The following is a 14,305-nucleotide window of genomic DNA, read 5'->3' as shown; positions in this document are numbered from 1 at the left end:
AAAAAAAAAAAAAAAAAAAATTAACCAAAAGTACTTTTTTTTTTTTAAGTTGGAGTCTCTGTCACCCAGGCTAGAGTGCAGTAACATACTCACAGTTACTGCAGCCTTGACCTGCTAGGCCCAGTCTTCCAAGTAGCTGGAACTACAGGCGTGCACCATCACGCCTGACTAATGTTTTTTTATTTACTGTGGAGATGAGGTCTCACCAAGGAGGTTGGTATTAAACCTATGGAGGCTGGTCTCAAATCTCTGAGTTCAGGCAAGCCCCTCACCTGTGCCTCCCAAAGTGCTGGAATTATAGGCATGAGCCACTGCACCCAGCCTAACCAGAATTGCTTTTAATATTGTACTCCCTTGAACAACTTTCACGACCCTTTCATAGACCTTCAGTCTAATATTTCTTTTGTTTATTCTAGAACATAGTGTGTCTTCTCTAAATTTTTTCTTTTTATTTTTGGAGTTGGAGTCTCATACCATCACCCAGGCTGGAGCGCAGTGGCACACTCACAGCCACCCCAGTGTAGACCTACTGGGCTCAGGCGATCATTCCACCTCAGCCTTTCAAGCAGCCAGAACTATAGGTGTCTGCTACCACACCTGGCTAACTTTTTATTTATTGTAGAGATGAGGTCTCACCAAGTTGCCCAGGCTGGTATTGAACCCGTGGTCTCAGGCAATCTACTTGCCTCGGTCTCCCAAAGTGCTGGGATTACAGGCTGAGCCACAGAGCCCAAACACACTTTTTTTTTTTAAAAGATGTGGGGTGTAATTCAGGGTTAGGTACGTAAGTGGTCATCATGCAGGTAAAGTTTGGATCTCCTCTTGGTCCCCACTTTGCTTGGTTTGAGATTGGGCACCTTATTGATGTTATGTGCTCCCTTCTCCCTCCCCTGGCAGTGTCCCACTACTGCCAATCCCTTTCTTATAGTATTATGATAAATGTTCAGGGTCTGCTTATAAGTGAGTACATGTAGTACTTAGATCTTAGTTTCTGTGATAGATCGCTGAGTATTATAGACTCTAAATTAATGCAAGTTGCTGCAAAAACACATAATTTTGTGTTTCTTTATGGTTGCATAATATTCCATTGTGTATATGTACCACATTTTCTTTATCCAGTTCATTTTGATGGTCAGCACAGTTGGTTTCACGTTTTTACTATTGTGAATAATGTCGCAATAAACATGAGTAAGCAGATATCTTTTTTATAGAATGAATTGAGTTCCTATGGGTATATTCCCAGAAAGGAATTGCTGGGTTGTATGGAAGGTCTGTTTTTAGAAATTGCCACACTGTTTTTCATAGAAGTTGTACTGTTTACACTCCCACCAACAGTGTAGAAGTGTTCTCCAACAACGAACAGAGAACCAACTAAAAAGCACAATCCTATTCACAATAACCACACACACAAAAAGAAATGTCTTGTGAAGGGTGCAGGAAGCGACCAGAGGGGCGGCTCCCAGAATGGTGCCGAGCATGGTGAGGACACACCAGACAACAAAGGCCCTAGGTCCTGGCTTCTGTGTGCACAATTCCCTGCACATGCGAAGTTCAAACCTGCAAGCCTTAGCCAGCTTTGTTATGCGTCCAATAGGACTATAACACGGCATCGTCCCCACCCTGCTCCCATGCCACTCCTCCAATAAGAACCTAGCACAGCCCCTTCTGGCCCCTGTCAGGCTAGTAGATACAGCCCTCTCCCTGCATATCTCTCTCTCTCAGTCTCTCTTTCTCTCTCTCTCTCTGTTGCTCTCTCCCTCTCTGCAGCTCTCTCCCCGCCTCTCTCCCACTTCCTCTCTCTCTCTCTTTCCACAGACCCTTTTCCTTTTTCCCTTGTAACCGCTGCTTTAATAAATCTCTTGGCCTTAAATGGGTGAGGAGTCGTTACTGGAGCCGAACTTCTTTCATCTTGGCACCTTTCTAACCAGAGAAGTAAAAGACCTTTACAATGAAAACTACAAAACACTGCTCAAAGAAATCAAAGATGATATAAACAAATGGAAAAATATTCCATGTTCATGGATTGGAAGAATTAACATTGTTAAGATGTCTATCCTACCAAAGGCATTCTACAGATTTAATCCAATATTCATAAAATTACCAACATCGTTCTTCTCAGACCTGGAAACGACATTACAGAAATTAATATGGAAGCATAAAAGACCAGGAATAGCCAAAACAATCCTTAGCCAAAGAAACAAACTGGGAGGTATCACACTTCAAGACTTCAAACTTTAAAGCTACAATAATCAAAACAGCCTGGTATTGGTACAAAAACAGGCATATAGACCAATGGAACAGGATAGAGATTCCAGAAGCAGAGTCTCAATTTCTCAACCAACTCATCTTCGATAAAGCCTCCACTAATAATCACTGGGGAAAGGAGAACCTACTCAGTAAATGGTGCTGGGAAAAAACATGCAGAAGATTGAAACAGGACCCCTACCTATCGCCATACACAAAAATCAACTACATGGATCAAAGACCTAAATGTAGAAACTCAAATTATAAGAATCCTAGAAGAAAACATAGGAAACACTCTTAGGCACATTGGAGTAGGCAATCAATTCTTGATCAATTCTCCAAACGTGAATGCTATAAAAGATAAGATAGACAAGTGGGAACTCATCAAAGTGAAAAACTTCTGCAAAGCGAAAGAAACCATCAAGAGAGTGCGTAGAGAATCCACAGAATGGGAAACAATATTTGACAACTGTATATCTGACAAAGGCCTAACATCCAGGGTCTACCAGGAACTCAAATGTGCCAAAAGGAAAAAAACAAACCATCCTTAAAAAGTGGGCAAGTGATATGAACAGACACTTCTCAGAAGAGGACATATGGGCAGCCAAAAGAAACATGAAAAAATGCTCAGCCTCACTAATCATCAAATAAATGCAAATTAAAACCACACTGAGATGCCACCTAACTCCAGTCAGGATGGCCATCATCAACAACTTGAAAAACAACAGATGCTGGAGAGGCTGTGGTGAAAAGGGAATACTTTTACACAGTGTGTCTTTTCTGATCCTAAATGTATATTTGACTTCTTTTGAGATGTATATGACCATTTTTCTCTTAAATAGACTTTTTTAAAAGTACATTCTATGCTAAAAACTGAGGTAGACACTTTAATTTCACAACAACCTCATAGGCAGAAATTATTACCCTCAACGTTCAAATAGGAAATTGAGGTTTACAGAGGTCAAATGGTTTCCAAAAGTTTTACAGTAGCCGAACTGAGATTTCATCCCTGGTTTCTTTTGTGGTAAAGCACCACATCTTTGTCAGGCAACAAGAAAATAGTCTTTGGATTGTGTGTTTGAGTGTGTGCATGGGCATACCAGACCCTTTCTCCCTCACAAATCACAAAACAGTCACTGAAAGGAGCGGGGCTTTAAACTTCTGCAATGACTTATGAGCAAAATGAAAACCATGGAACTGATTTGTCAAGAACTGAGGTGAGGTGGCCTCCAGTTCCTGGCTGGTGTTTGTTGTTCTAATTTCTTCCTTCACACAGGTCTTGAATGGACAATGACAGCCATATATATCAGTATTTCCAAGGGTGAGAACTTTTTCCACAGTAACTGCCCCCATAAAATTGCAACCAATCATGCCTAGCTTAACATAGCTACTAACAAGCTTTGTTTTCTTCATCAGCACTATTGCCATCTGACATTTCACATTGTACTTATTTGGTTATATGTCTGTTTCCCGCTTGAATATAAGTTCTTAGTGGTTGGGGTGTTCATATTTATTCATAGAGCATATCGCAGTGTTTGACACAGAGTAGTGCTAGGAAAATGCATTTTTATTCAAATTAAATATTTCTGTCACTTGAAACATGGTAGTAGATGGTGCACTGTACACATGACTCAAATGAAATCTTTTACTTCTCTAGTCCGAAGAGTGAAGTATATGAATTGTCTCAATTATATGAGAAAATTCAAAATGTAAATTAAGGGATAGTAATCTCCTTTGTCTTTATTCATTTTCCCTTATGTCTGTTTTGCTCACTGTTCCTCCCAATGGGAATTTGCTGAATTTCAATCCTATAAAAATAGTCGGTTAAAAAAAAAGAGAGAAAAAAAAGGAAAGAAAAAAATGTATACAAGGATAAAACTAAGGATGGGCACAGTGGCTCATGCCTATAATCTCTGCACTTCGGCCGGGCACAGTGACTCAGCCTGTAACCCCAGCACTTTGAGAGACCGAGGCGAGTGGATTGCCTGAGCCTGTGGGTTCAAGACCAACACAGGCAACTTGGCGAGACCTCATCTCTACAATAAATCAAAAAATTACCCAGGCGTGGTAGCTTGCGCCTGTAGTTCCAACTACTTGGAAGGCTGACGCAGATGGGTTGCCAGAGCACAGAAAGTCAACGCTGGGGTGGCTGTGAGTGTGACTGGGCGACAGAGTGAGACTCCGACTCAAAACAAAACCACAAGAAACCTCTGCACTTCTGGGAGGCCAGGGTGTGAGAATCACTTGAGCCCAGGAGTTGAGACCAGCCTAGGCAACATAACAAAACCTTGTCTCTACAGAAAATTAGTCAGGTGTGGTGGCATACACTTGTAGACCCAGCAAGTTGGGAGGCTGAAGTCAGAGAATCACTTGATCCCAGAAGATTGAGGCTGTAGTGAGCCGTGATTATGCCACTGTGCTCCAGCCTTGGTGACAAAGTGAGACTCTGACTACAAAAAAAAAAAAAGTAAAGTTGAATATAATGCATGGTTAATTATAGACTTTTAAAAAGTCAACTATTAAATCCTAATAAAGGCAGTTTGAAATTAATTCACATTTACAATGCTGATATTCATCTTTTTTCAATATACTATCACCAACAAACTATTTCTGCTTTGTCAAGTTAACATACAATTAGACTTAATATTTGAAAGCCATGATATTTAGGAGAAATGATTAACAATTTTTGATTGAATAACTTGAGGTAAATCAGTTAAAAATCAGCAAGCTATTTGGAAACAAATTTCTCCTAGGATTCTCATGCTGCAATTTCTAAGCCAGTATCACTGTATGTTCTCTATAATCCAATTTCTTTTAAAATGGCTTTCGGCTCCTTTTTTTTGTGTGTGTACTATTGAAGTTAAGCATGAAGGAATGCAAACACTTGCATCATCAAAAGCAAATAACATCTCACCACCCGGAATGCCCTGGCATGAGTCCACAAAAACAAGATTTAACTCCCAAGAATGGCAGTGGGTAGACAGAATTAATGGGTGGTCTTTCCAGAAAAATGGTTTATAAACTTCGCTGAAATAGTAATTTGGTGCCTTGGTATCAGCATTTATTTGCTTGTTATTGGTTTCTTAACTGTTATAGTAAAACAAAGATTTAAGACATTAAATTGAGAATTTTAATGCAAACTCACTTTTTTTTTAAGCCACAAAAGTTCTGCAGGAAATTACTGATAATTTGCATTTTTGACTTACCAACACCTTTTTAGATGCTGTAACTTACTGTTATTCCTAGGATAAAAAATAAACTTGTTTTGCTCATACCATTCAAGGATTTGTAACTGATTTGGTAGAATTGTCTAAAAGTCAAGTCAAGGTACTCATTAATTGTATTAAAAATCAACCTTGTAACAAAGAAAACCATCAATTATAGGCATAATGCTATATCCTACATAGGCACTGCTCTTTTCACTCAAAATTATTGTTTTATAAAGGTGTATTTCCCTTATGATCTGAGGAGAAAAAAGTAAGATGTTCGGGATTAGAACCTTTATACGTCTTTGTGATTAGTTATCTATTAGTCATACATTTTTCCACTTTCCAAACAATGTCATCTCCTTGTTTGAATTGCACAAATTGCAGCTGTTTCCATACCAGACTAAGGCTGCCAAGTGATATGAAAGTAACACTCTCCTAGGATAATTTCCAGACTAAAAATATAAGCTATTTTGCACTTTTCCAACCTTATGTGAAATATTTATCTTTAAAAATCTTTAATTTTTAAATTTCTTGTAATGATGCCAATCAACAAACTGTTTTACATTCTTGATTTTTTAGTCACCTTTTTTTTTTTAACACATAACTCTTTACAGAGCAACTTGATGTAGGCTGATTTTTTTTTTTCATCGATGTCTTCAAAAGTAAAGTGCCTCCAAATTCCTCAATCATTCTCCATACAATGTGTCAGGCTCATCATTGATCATGTCTTCCAATCAGGTTCTGAATGAGAAAAGTTCTTTGCAGGTATCTCTTTAGCATAATGATTTGAATTCCTCTGAATATATACCCAGAAGTGAGATTTCTGGAACATATATTAATTCTGGGTGTTTTTTTTGTTTTTTTTTTCTGCAGACCTTCCACACTGTTTTCCGTAATGGCTATATTAATTTACATTCCCACCAATAGTATACAGGTGTTCCCTTTTCTCCACATCTTTGTCAACTCTTATTGTTTATCTTTTTGATAGCAGTCATTCTAACAAGTGTGAGGTGCTAGCTCATTGTGGGTTTTTTTGTTTGTTTGCTTGTTTTTTGTGCTGGAGTCTCACTGTCACCCAGACTGGAGTGCAGTGGCCGCTCCTGGCCACCGCAACCTCGACCTGCTGGGCTCTGGTGATCCTTCTGCCTCAACCTTCCAAGTAGTTGGAACTACAGGCGGGCGCTACCACGCCCGGCTAATTTTTTATTTATTCTAGAGACGAGGTCTTGCCAAGTTGCCCCAGGCGGGTCTCGAACCTGCGGGTTCAGGCAATCCACTCACCTCGGCCTCCCAAAGTGCTGGGATTAGAGACTGAGCCACCAAGCCTGGCCTCATTGTGGCTTTAATTTGTACTTCCCTGATAATTAGTGATGATTAGCATTTCTTTATATATTTGTTGGCCATTTGTATGCTTTCTCTTGAGAATGTGTTTATATCCTTTGCCCATTTTTAAAAATTGGGTTCTTTGTTTTCTTGCAATTGAGTTGTTTGAGTTCCTTATATATTTTGGATATTAGTTCTTTATCAGAAGTATTGTTTGCAAATATTTTATTCCAATTTGTGGATTGGCTCTTCACCCTATTCATTGTTTCCTTTGCTGCACAGAAGCTTTAGAACTGAAGTTAGTATTCCAAAAAGAATCTGCATTCCCATTTCATTGCAGCATTATTTACAATAGCTAAGTCATGGAAGCACACTGCAGGAGTTCATTGTCAGTAGAATGCAAAACAAAATGAGATACACACACAATGGAATACTATTCAGCCTTAAAAAATAAGAAAATTCTGTCATTTGTGACAACATAGATGAACCTAGAAGGCTCATTCACTCATTATACTAAGTGAATTAAGTTAAGCACAGAAAAATACTGCATGATCTCATATGTGAAATCTAAAAATGTCAAACTCATAGAAGTAGAGAACAGGGCAGGGCTTGGTGGCTCAGCCTATAATCCCAGCACTTTGGGAGGCCAAGGTGAGCGGATTGCCTGAGCCCGCAGGATCGAGACCAGCCCAGGCAACTTGGTGAGACCTCGTCTCTACAATAAATCAAAAATTAGCCAGGTGTGGTAGCATGCATCTGTAGTTCTGGCTACTTGGAAGGCTGGGGAGGAAGGATCACCTGAGCCCAGCAGGTCAACACTGGAGTGGCCATGAGCGTGCCACTGCACTCCAGCCTGGGTGACAGAGTGAGACTTCAATTCAAAAAATAAAACAAGATAAAAGAAGTAGAGAACAAAATGATGGTTACTAGAGTCTGGGGGAGGAAGGTGAATCAAACAAAAAAATGTTGATCAAAGGGTCCAGAATTTCAGTTAGATAGAAAGAGTAAGTGAATTTTAGTGTTCATTGCACAGAATACTGACTATAATAAATAATGCATTGTATATTTCAAAATTACTAAAAATGTAGATTTTAATTGTTTTCACTTTAAAAAGTATGATTGGTGATGGATTTGTTAATTAGCTTGGTTCAATTTTCCCACAATGTAAGCATATATTAAAATATCATATTGGGCCAGAGTTGGTGGCTCAGCCTGTAATCTCAGCACTTTGGGAGGTCAAGGTGAGTGGATTGCCTGAACCCATGGGTTCGAGATCTGCCCAGGCAACTTGGAGAGACCTTGTCTCCACAATAAATCAAAAACCAGACAGGCATGGTAACGTGCACCTGTAGTTCTGGCTACTTGGAAGGCTGAGATAGAAGGATCGCCAGAGCCCAGCAGATCAAGGCTGTGGTGGCCGGGTGCACTCCAGTCTGGGCAACAGAGTGAGACTCCAACTCAAAAAAACCCAAAATACTCAGCATACCAAAGTGCCATCCTCTGAGCCAGTAATCCCATAAGTAGTTCCCAAGGAGGTGAAGTTTTGAAAAAATGATTGAGAATAACAAAAATCTAAAGAGTGGATCCACCTCTTACAAAAACTTGATTGATGGCCTCTTTGGAGAAGCTGAACACCATTTGAGTCTTACTAATGCTACACTGAGACAGTTGATGGTATCTTGGAATGAGAGTATTAAGATCACAACATATCTATTAAGTTCATTATTACATTTGACCTCCCTATTTTTATGGAAAAAAATGATTTCTTGATCTTGAAACTCTAAGAAACAACAAATAAACAAAGAAAAATGTTACCATTTTACACTACTTAACAGAATACAGAAATCTTGAAACATGGACCAAAGATTTCTCTCCTGGCCACTTGGAGGTTTTGGACAGAGAGAAACTCTTCAGTGTCAGGGAAATGAGACTCTTATTCTCAATATCTTAGCACTTTTATGTGAACATCTTAAGAAAAAAAGGAGGAAAAAAATTCAAAAGCATTTTAAACTGCTAGAGCATTAATATGGTAATTATACAAGTGAGTGAGAGAAAGAGAAGAGGAATTCCTTCTCCTTGAAAGTCCAACACTGTGAGCATATTGCTATCCGGTTATGCTTACATTATCCTATTCAGGCTTTCCAGTTACCTTTAGAGGTTTTCTCCAGCATAATATGAGCTCCATTTCACAGATAAGAGACCAGATTTTCTGAATTTTTCTCAAGATCACACACTAAGAAATTTAGAGTATAGATGTTAGATCCCTTTTGTCAGACTTCAGAGCAGTTTTCTTTCTATTCTACATTTGCTGTAAAGTCTTGAAAGGTATTGGTAAGTAATGTGAAATAATTTAACATGAATTATCCTAAACTTTCTTACCCATCAACACCACACTGTCTACACTCAAGTAAGATTTGGAATTAAGTCCTGATTCCATGCCCAAAATTCAACATCTGGGTTTTTTCTATAAAGTCTGCATTATTCCCTCAAGGTGTTTCTTCCCTAATAAATATAGGTGCCCACAAAGTGAGCAAAGGGAATGGGCACAGTCTCCAAAGAAAGGAATCATTTTTCTCCATGTTTGGTCAGATCTTCAGTACTAGACCTCTGACTGGTTTACTTTGTCTGAGTTCTGAGGCCTTGAAGACTGTAGTCTGCTTGCCTTAAACCCCTGCCCGTAACCTAGCAGTTTGAAACATTGGAATGCTGTCTGCCTCTTTTTGGCACTGGATCTGCCTCCCATTGGCCTGGCCAGGTTCCTTCACCTGCATTCCTCCAGACCTGAATCACTGCTTATCCTTGAAGTTCTAGCTGAAAGAATTCAGGATGTGCCACCCCAAAATATAACATTTGGCTATATTGACTACTTTGAACTGAAGACATTTTAAAAATAGTACATGCAGGAAGAGGATTTCTCTGAACCCCCATTATGGTGAAGAGAGATTATCATTGTCACTCCCCTCTCCAGGAAAGCATCAACCTGGGAAGATTGATTTTTATCACAGGAGAGGACAATAAAAATTTACACCCCACCCAGATAAACTTTGTTACAAACTGTCATCTATTCTTCTCTCATTCTTCTTTTCACAAAATCATTTCCTGTCCTCTAAATTACTGAAATCCTTCCCCCCCCCTTTGAAGAAGGTATACAGGCTCCTAAATTTCCCTGAGTTTTTGGATGTTCCTTTTTATTTCCTGTCATTACCCTGTGTTCATAATAAATTTGAAGATCTTTTCTCCTGTCAATTTGCCGCTTGTCAATTTATTTCATAGACTCCATTATTAAACCCTCAGAGGGTAAAGAGAAAGTCTTCCCTCCTCCACACAGCATTTCTACAAATCAGAGGTTCCAAATGTGGGCCTCTGGACTTTAAACAGATAGTGTAAATTAGTGAGTTGACCAGACAGACTGAGGTGTAGCAGACAGATGGAGGTGTACTGGAGCATGACTGCTGGTTGCAAGATACAGGGAAGAAGAAGCTGCTATTGTGAAATCATTTAAGAATGTAGGCCCAATGTTATCAGCTACACTGAATTTTTTTTTTTTTTAGTTGGAGTCTCACTCTGTTGCCCAGGTTGGAGTGCAGTGGCACACTCACAGCCACCCCAGGGTCAACCTGCTGGGCTCTGGCAATCCTTCTGCCTCAGCCTTCCAAGTAGCCAGAACTACAGGCGTGCACTACCACACCCAGCTAATTTTTTGATTTATTGTAGAGGTGAGGTCTCACCAAGATCCCTGGGCTGGCCTCGAACCCACAGGCTCAGGCAATCCATTCGCCTCGGCTTCCCAAAGTGCTGGGATTATAGGCTGAGCCACCGAGCCTGGTCAGTTGTACTGATTTTTAAGAGAAGGTAGAAATCCCAATATTTTATGTAAAATTGGTAACTAATTGGTATTGGTATGGTAAAAATTTCTGTGCTCTTCTCCCCCCATTCATATGTTGAACCCTAATTCCCCTTTGTGGTGATATTAGCAGGTAAAGCCTTTGGGAGGTACATAGATCATGAGGGTGGAGCCCTCTTGAATGAGATTAGTGCTTTTATTTATTTATTTATTTATTATTATTTTTTGAGTTAGAGTCTCATTCTGTCACCCAGGCTGGAGTGCAGTGGTATGCTCACTGCCACCGCAGCCTCGACCTGCTGGGCTCAGGTGATCCTTCTGCCTCAGTCTTCCAAGTAGCTGGATCTACAGGTGCGTACTACTACACCTGGCTGTTTTATTTCTTGTAGAGATGAGGTCTTGCCAAGTTGTCTGGGCTGGTCTCGAAAGAGATTAATGCCTATATAAAGGATACTCCAGAGATCTAGCTCACCCTCACTCTTCTATCATGCGAGAACACTAGGAGAAGATAGCCATTTATGAGGAAGTAGATCCTCACAAGATACTGAATCTGCTTGATCTTGGACTTCTCAGCCTCCAAAACTTGAGAAATTAAAGTTTGTCATGTATGAGCCATCTTGTTTATATTTTTGTTATAGTAGTCCAAATGGACTAAGACACTAATCCAGTGGTATTTTAAAGCATCGTGTGGACGCATAAAATAATTGGACTACAATTGGTCTAGCTTGTAGCCTCTGTCTTCAATTGCTCAGCCCCTGCTTCCAAAGTATCATCCTCATTGTCTTAAATGCCTTACTTGCAACTAAGAGAGGTGGTACATTGACATAAATTGGCAATGGAGAATTAATGAGGGAAAGCTTTAATAGCCACATCAATGTATTACTCCAAAACCCTTAATGAGCCTAACTCCAACTTCTATGGGGAGACAGATTTGAGGTTCCCGCTCATTGTCTCATTTGGTAATTGAAAGAAGGGACACCCAGAAACTTAGAATACACTCAGTTCATATTTTGCCTTAGCACAGTCATTTGTGCTTAGACTGACATGCTTTGAATGTGGCACAGGTTAGACATAGATAGATACATTTCCAATAGGCAGGTTTTAGGAAGTGATCAGATATTTACTGCAGGCCAAGTTGACATCCTACCAAGCCCCTAAGCAACTCTCCATCAGATGCAAGATAAGGACAGCCCAACCATTCATTTCATGATTTAGCATAATAATCTCTAAGAAACTTTCAGGTCCCTTAGCTGACCAAAGTCATAGAAATGATAATACACCACCCTTTTACTAAAGAGCTTGTGGATTGTCAATGTCTGACAGGGCTCTTGCAGGAAAAACCCTTCCCCTTGTCTCCTCCCATCTAGCCTACCCACCACCATGGCAGCAATCTTGTGACTAACCTACCCATCTGCCTGCTGTCAATCACTTGACGGCAGTTCTTGCACTCACCTGCCCCTTCATGATAACATGGAGCAGACCACTACTCAATCACCTTAATGACCTTCCCCCATCAAAGGGAAGGATTAAAAGGACTCAACCATTTGCCATTGCCATGGCCATTGCCAGGCCATTGCCTTGTTAAGCTATGGTGTGACCATGGGCTCTTTGAGTCATGGTCAGGCCATTTTTCTGGCTTTGGCCCTCTCGCCTACTTTGGGGAGGTGAATCTCCTCTTTCTTTCTCAAAATTACTTTCTAAATAAGCAATATTTCTAATCTAACTTTCGCGCAATTTGTTGCATCTTTCATGTGGCATCAGATTGCACCCCAGATTCCCATACCCCTCAGCGGGCCTGACCTAACATTCTGGAGGTCCCACTGGGAGTGTGCTCTAACATTTTTGGAAGTTCCACTAAGACTGTGTTCTAACAGTGATTCTACGTTTATATTTTTTCTATTGCAACTCAGTCACTTGGTGTATTGACTTGCCATGTCATTGAGTAACAAATCTATTACAGTTACAGTTCTCTATGAATCTTTTATATTCTGAGACATTGACAGCCTTTGTTTCAGATCATCTGTTCAAGGATGTCTGTATAGCATACAACTTAGAGGACAGATATGAAAGTCCTCCCTAGAGCAACAGCCAGGCATGTTAACAGCCCATTATAAAATATTCATGTTCTCTAAGCTCAAGTTCCTCTTATGAAATGTAGCCTTCGGCACTATTTGTGTCACTCTGTGAAAATTGTGGCTAAGGGAACAAGTGAAGATACTAATATTCTGGTTATTGTTATTGCTGTAATAAAGTTCTTGGTCTCTGACCCAGGAGTTTCATGTCTTCTGTTAACATGCATAAAAGAGTTGCAGACTAACATATTAAGTTACAAATACAGTAAAATTTCAGGTTCTTCAAATTTCTTGACAACTGATATTAGTTTTCTTCTGCTGTAAACTCCAGCTACAACAGCTGCTCTAAAATGACCAGGCAAGAGTCTTCTTCCATATTATTTATCACATTTCTATAAATCAATGTATTTCTCTTCTGCTTTTGAAAGTACAACATTGCCTTATTCTCCATCACAATAGTCACAAACTCTTATTATTGCAAACACTTGAAACTCTTTTTATCTTACTGTCTTTACCTAATTTGGGCCTCCAACTTCAGCTTCACCTTCAGACAATAGCTTGGTGCTTAACAATAAAACAAAATGACTAACTGCCAGACTGTCAACATAGGCTGCCTGGGTTTGAAATTGGATTTTGCCACCTCCTGTTTGTGTTACTTTGGACAAGTTGTTTAACAAACTCGTGCCTTTTCCTTATCTATAAAATAGGAATAGTTGGAGTAATTATCCTCAGAATTATCTGTAAATTAAATGAGTTTACACATTTAATGTGCTTAGGATAGCATATAGCATGAATGAAATACTTGTCACCATAATTATTCAGTTGAATATTTCTTGAAAAATTTCATGAATGGTTCACTTAAAATACAGGGGTTTTTGTGACTTACAGTCTAACTCTATCATTGGGAAGTCGAATGATAATTTAGGGCTACAAATGTGCTTGGTTCTTTTTCAATTCAAATCTTCAATAGTTTAGTAAAACACTATTTTCATAGATTTTCCCTCTCAAACAAAACAAAACAAAAGCAAACAACAACAAAAAAAACCCCCTCAGATCTCAATCTTCTACAAATGATATAAAGGCCCAAACATTAACCCTTTGCCAGTCAGAACGTGAATGTACAGATATACTACAAAGTTTAAAATAAAATGTCCAATAACTCTTCCATAGATGACCTTATTCACTCTGGATGCCTAAAAGTTATCACATAACTGTTAGAAATTTTTCAACACTATTAAAAATTCAATTCACCAAATATTTCTTGTCTGAAGCAATGTTTCCATTCGTGTTTTCACTATGCTATGGCATTTCTCTTAATGGCCTCAAATAATATCCCCTAATAGTTCTAAGAGCTGTCTTTTCTATGTTTCTAAGCCTGTGAAAATTAAAATAAAACTTCCAAAGGGGTAAAGCTAAAAAAAGGAAAAGCTACAAAAAAATCTGGTTTCATTTTCCTACAATTTACTCCCTCCCCATTTCCCAGCAGCTAATCTCCTCTCAAACAGTACAATAGAACAGCCAGACATAAAGAAAAGGAGATAAAATTGGCCAGTCAGCGCATTGTTCTTGCTAATCTGGACCATTTACATAAGGGTTAAAAGACTTGTTTTATC

The 14,305-nt window shown here is 39.3% G+C and overlaps 1 protein-coding gene across 1 annotated transcript in view; it reads right to left on the bottom strand.

The window, feature by feature from the left end:
- LOC103267715 (uncharacterized protein C8orf34-like) overlaps positions 1-14,305 on the bottom strand; it is a 318,318-nt gene that overhangs the window by 165,424 nt on the left and 138,589 nt on the right. The gene's annotated exons all lie outside the window — the stretch shown is intronic.

This window comes from Carlito syrichta, unplaced genomic scaffold (assembly GCF_000164805.1).
Source record: "Carlito syrichta isolate Samal-C Ts95f unplaced genomic scaffold, Tarsius_syrichta-2.0.1 Scaffold308211, whole genome shotgun sequence".
Classification (NCBI taxonomy): domain Eukaryota; kingdom Metazoa; phylum Chordata; class Mammalia; order Primates; family Tarsiidae; genus Carlito; species Carlito syrichta.
This window is presented reverse-complemented; position numbering and strand designations above follow the sequence as displayed.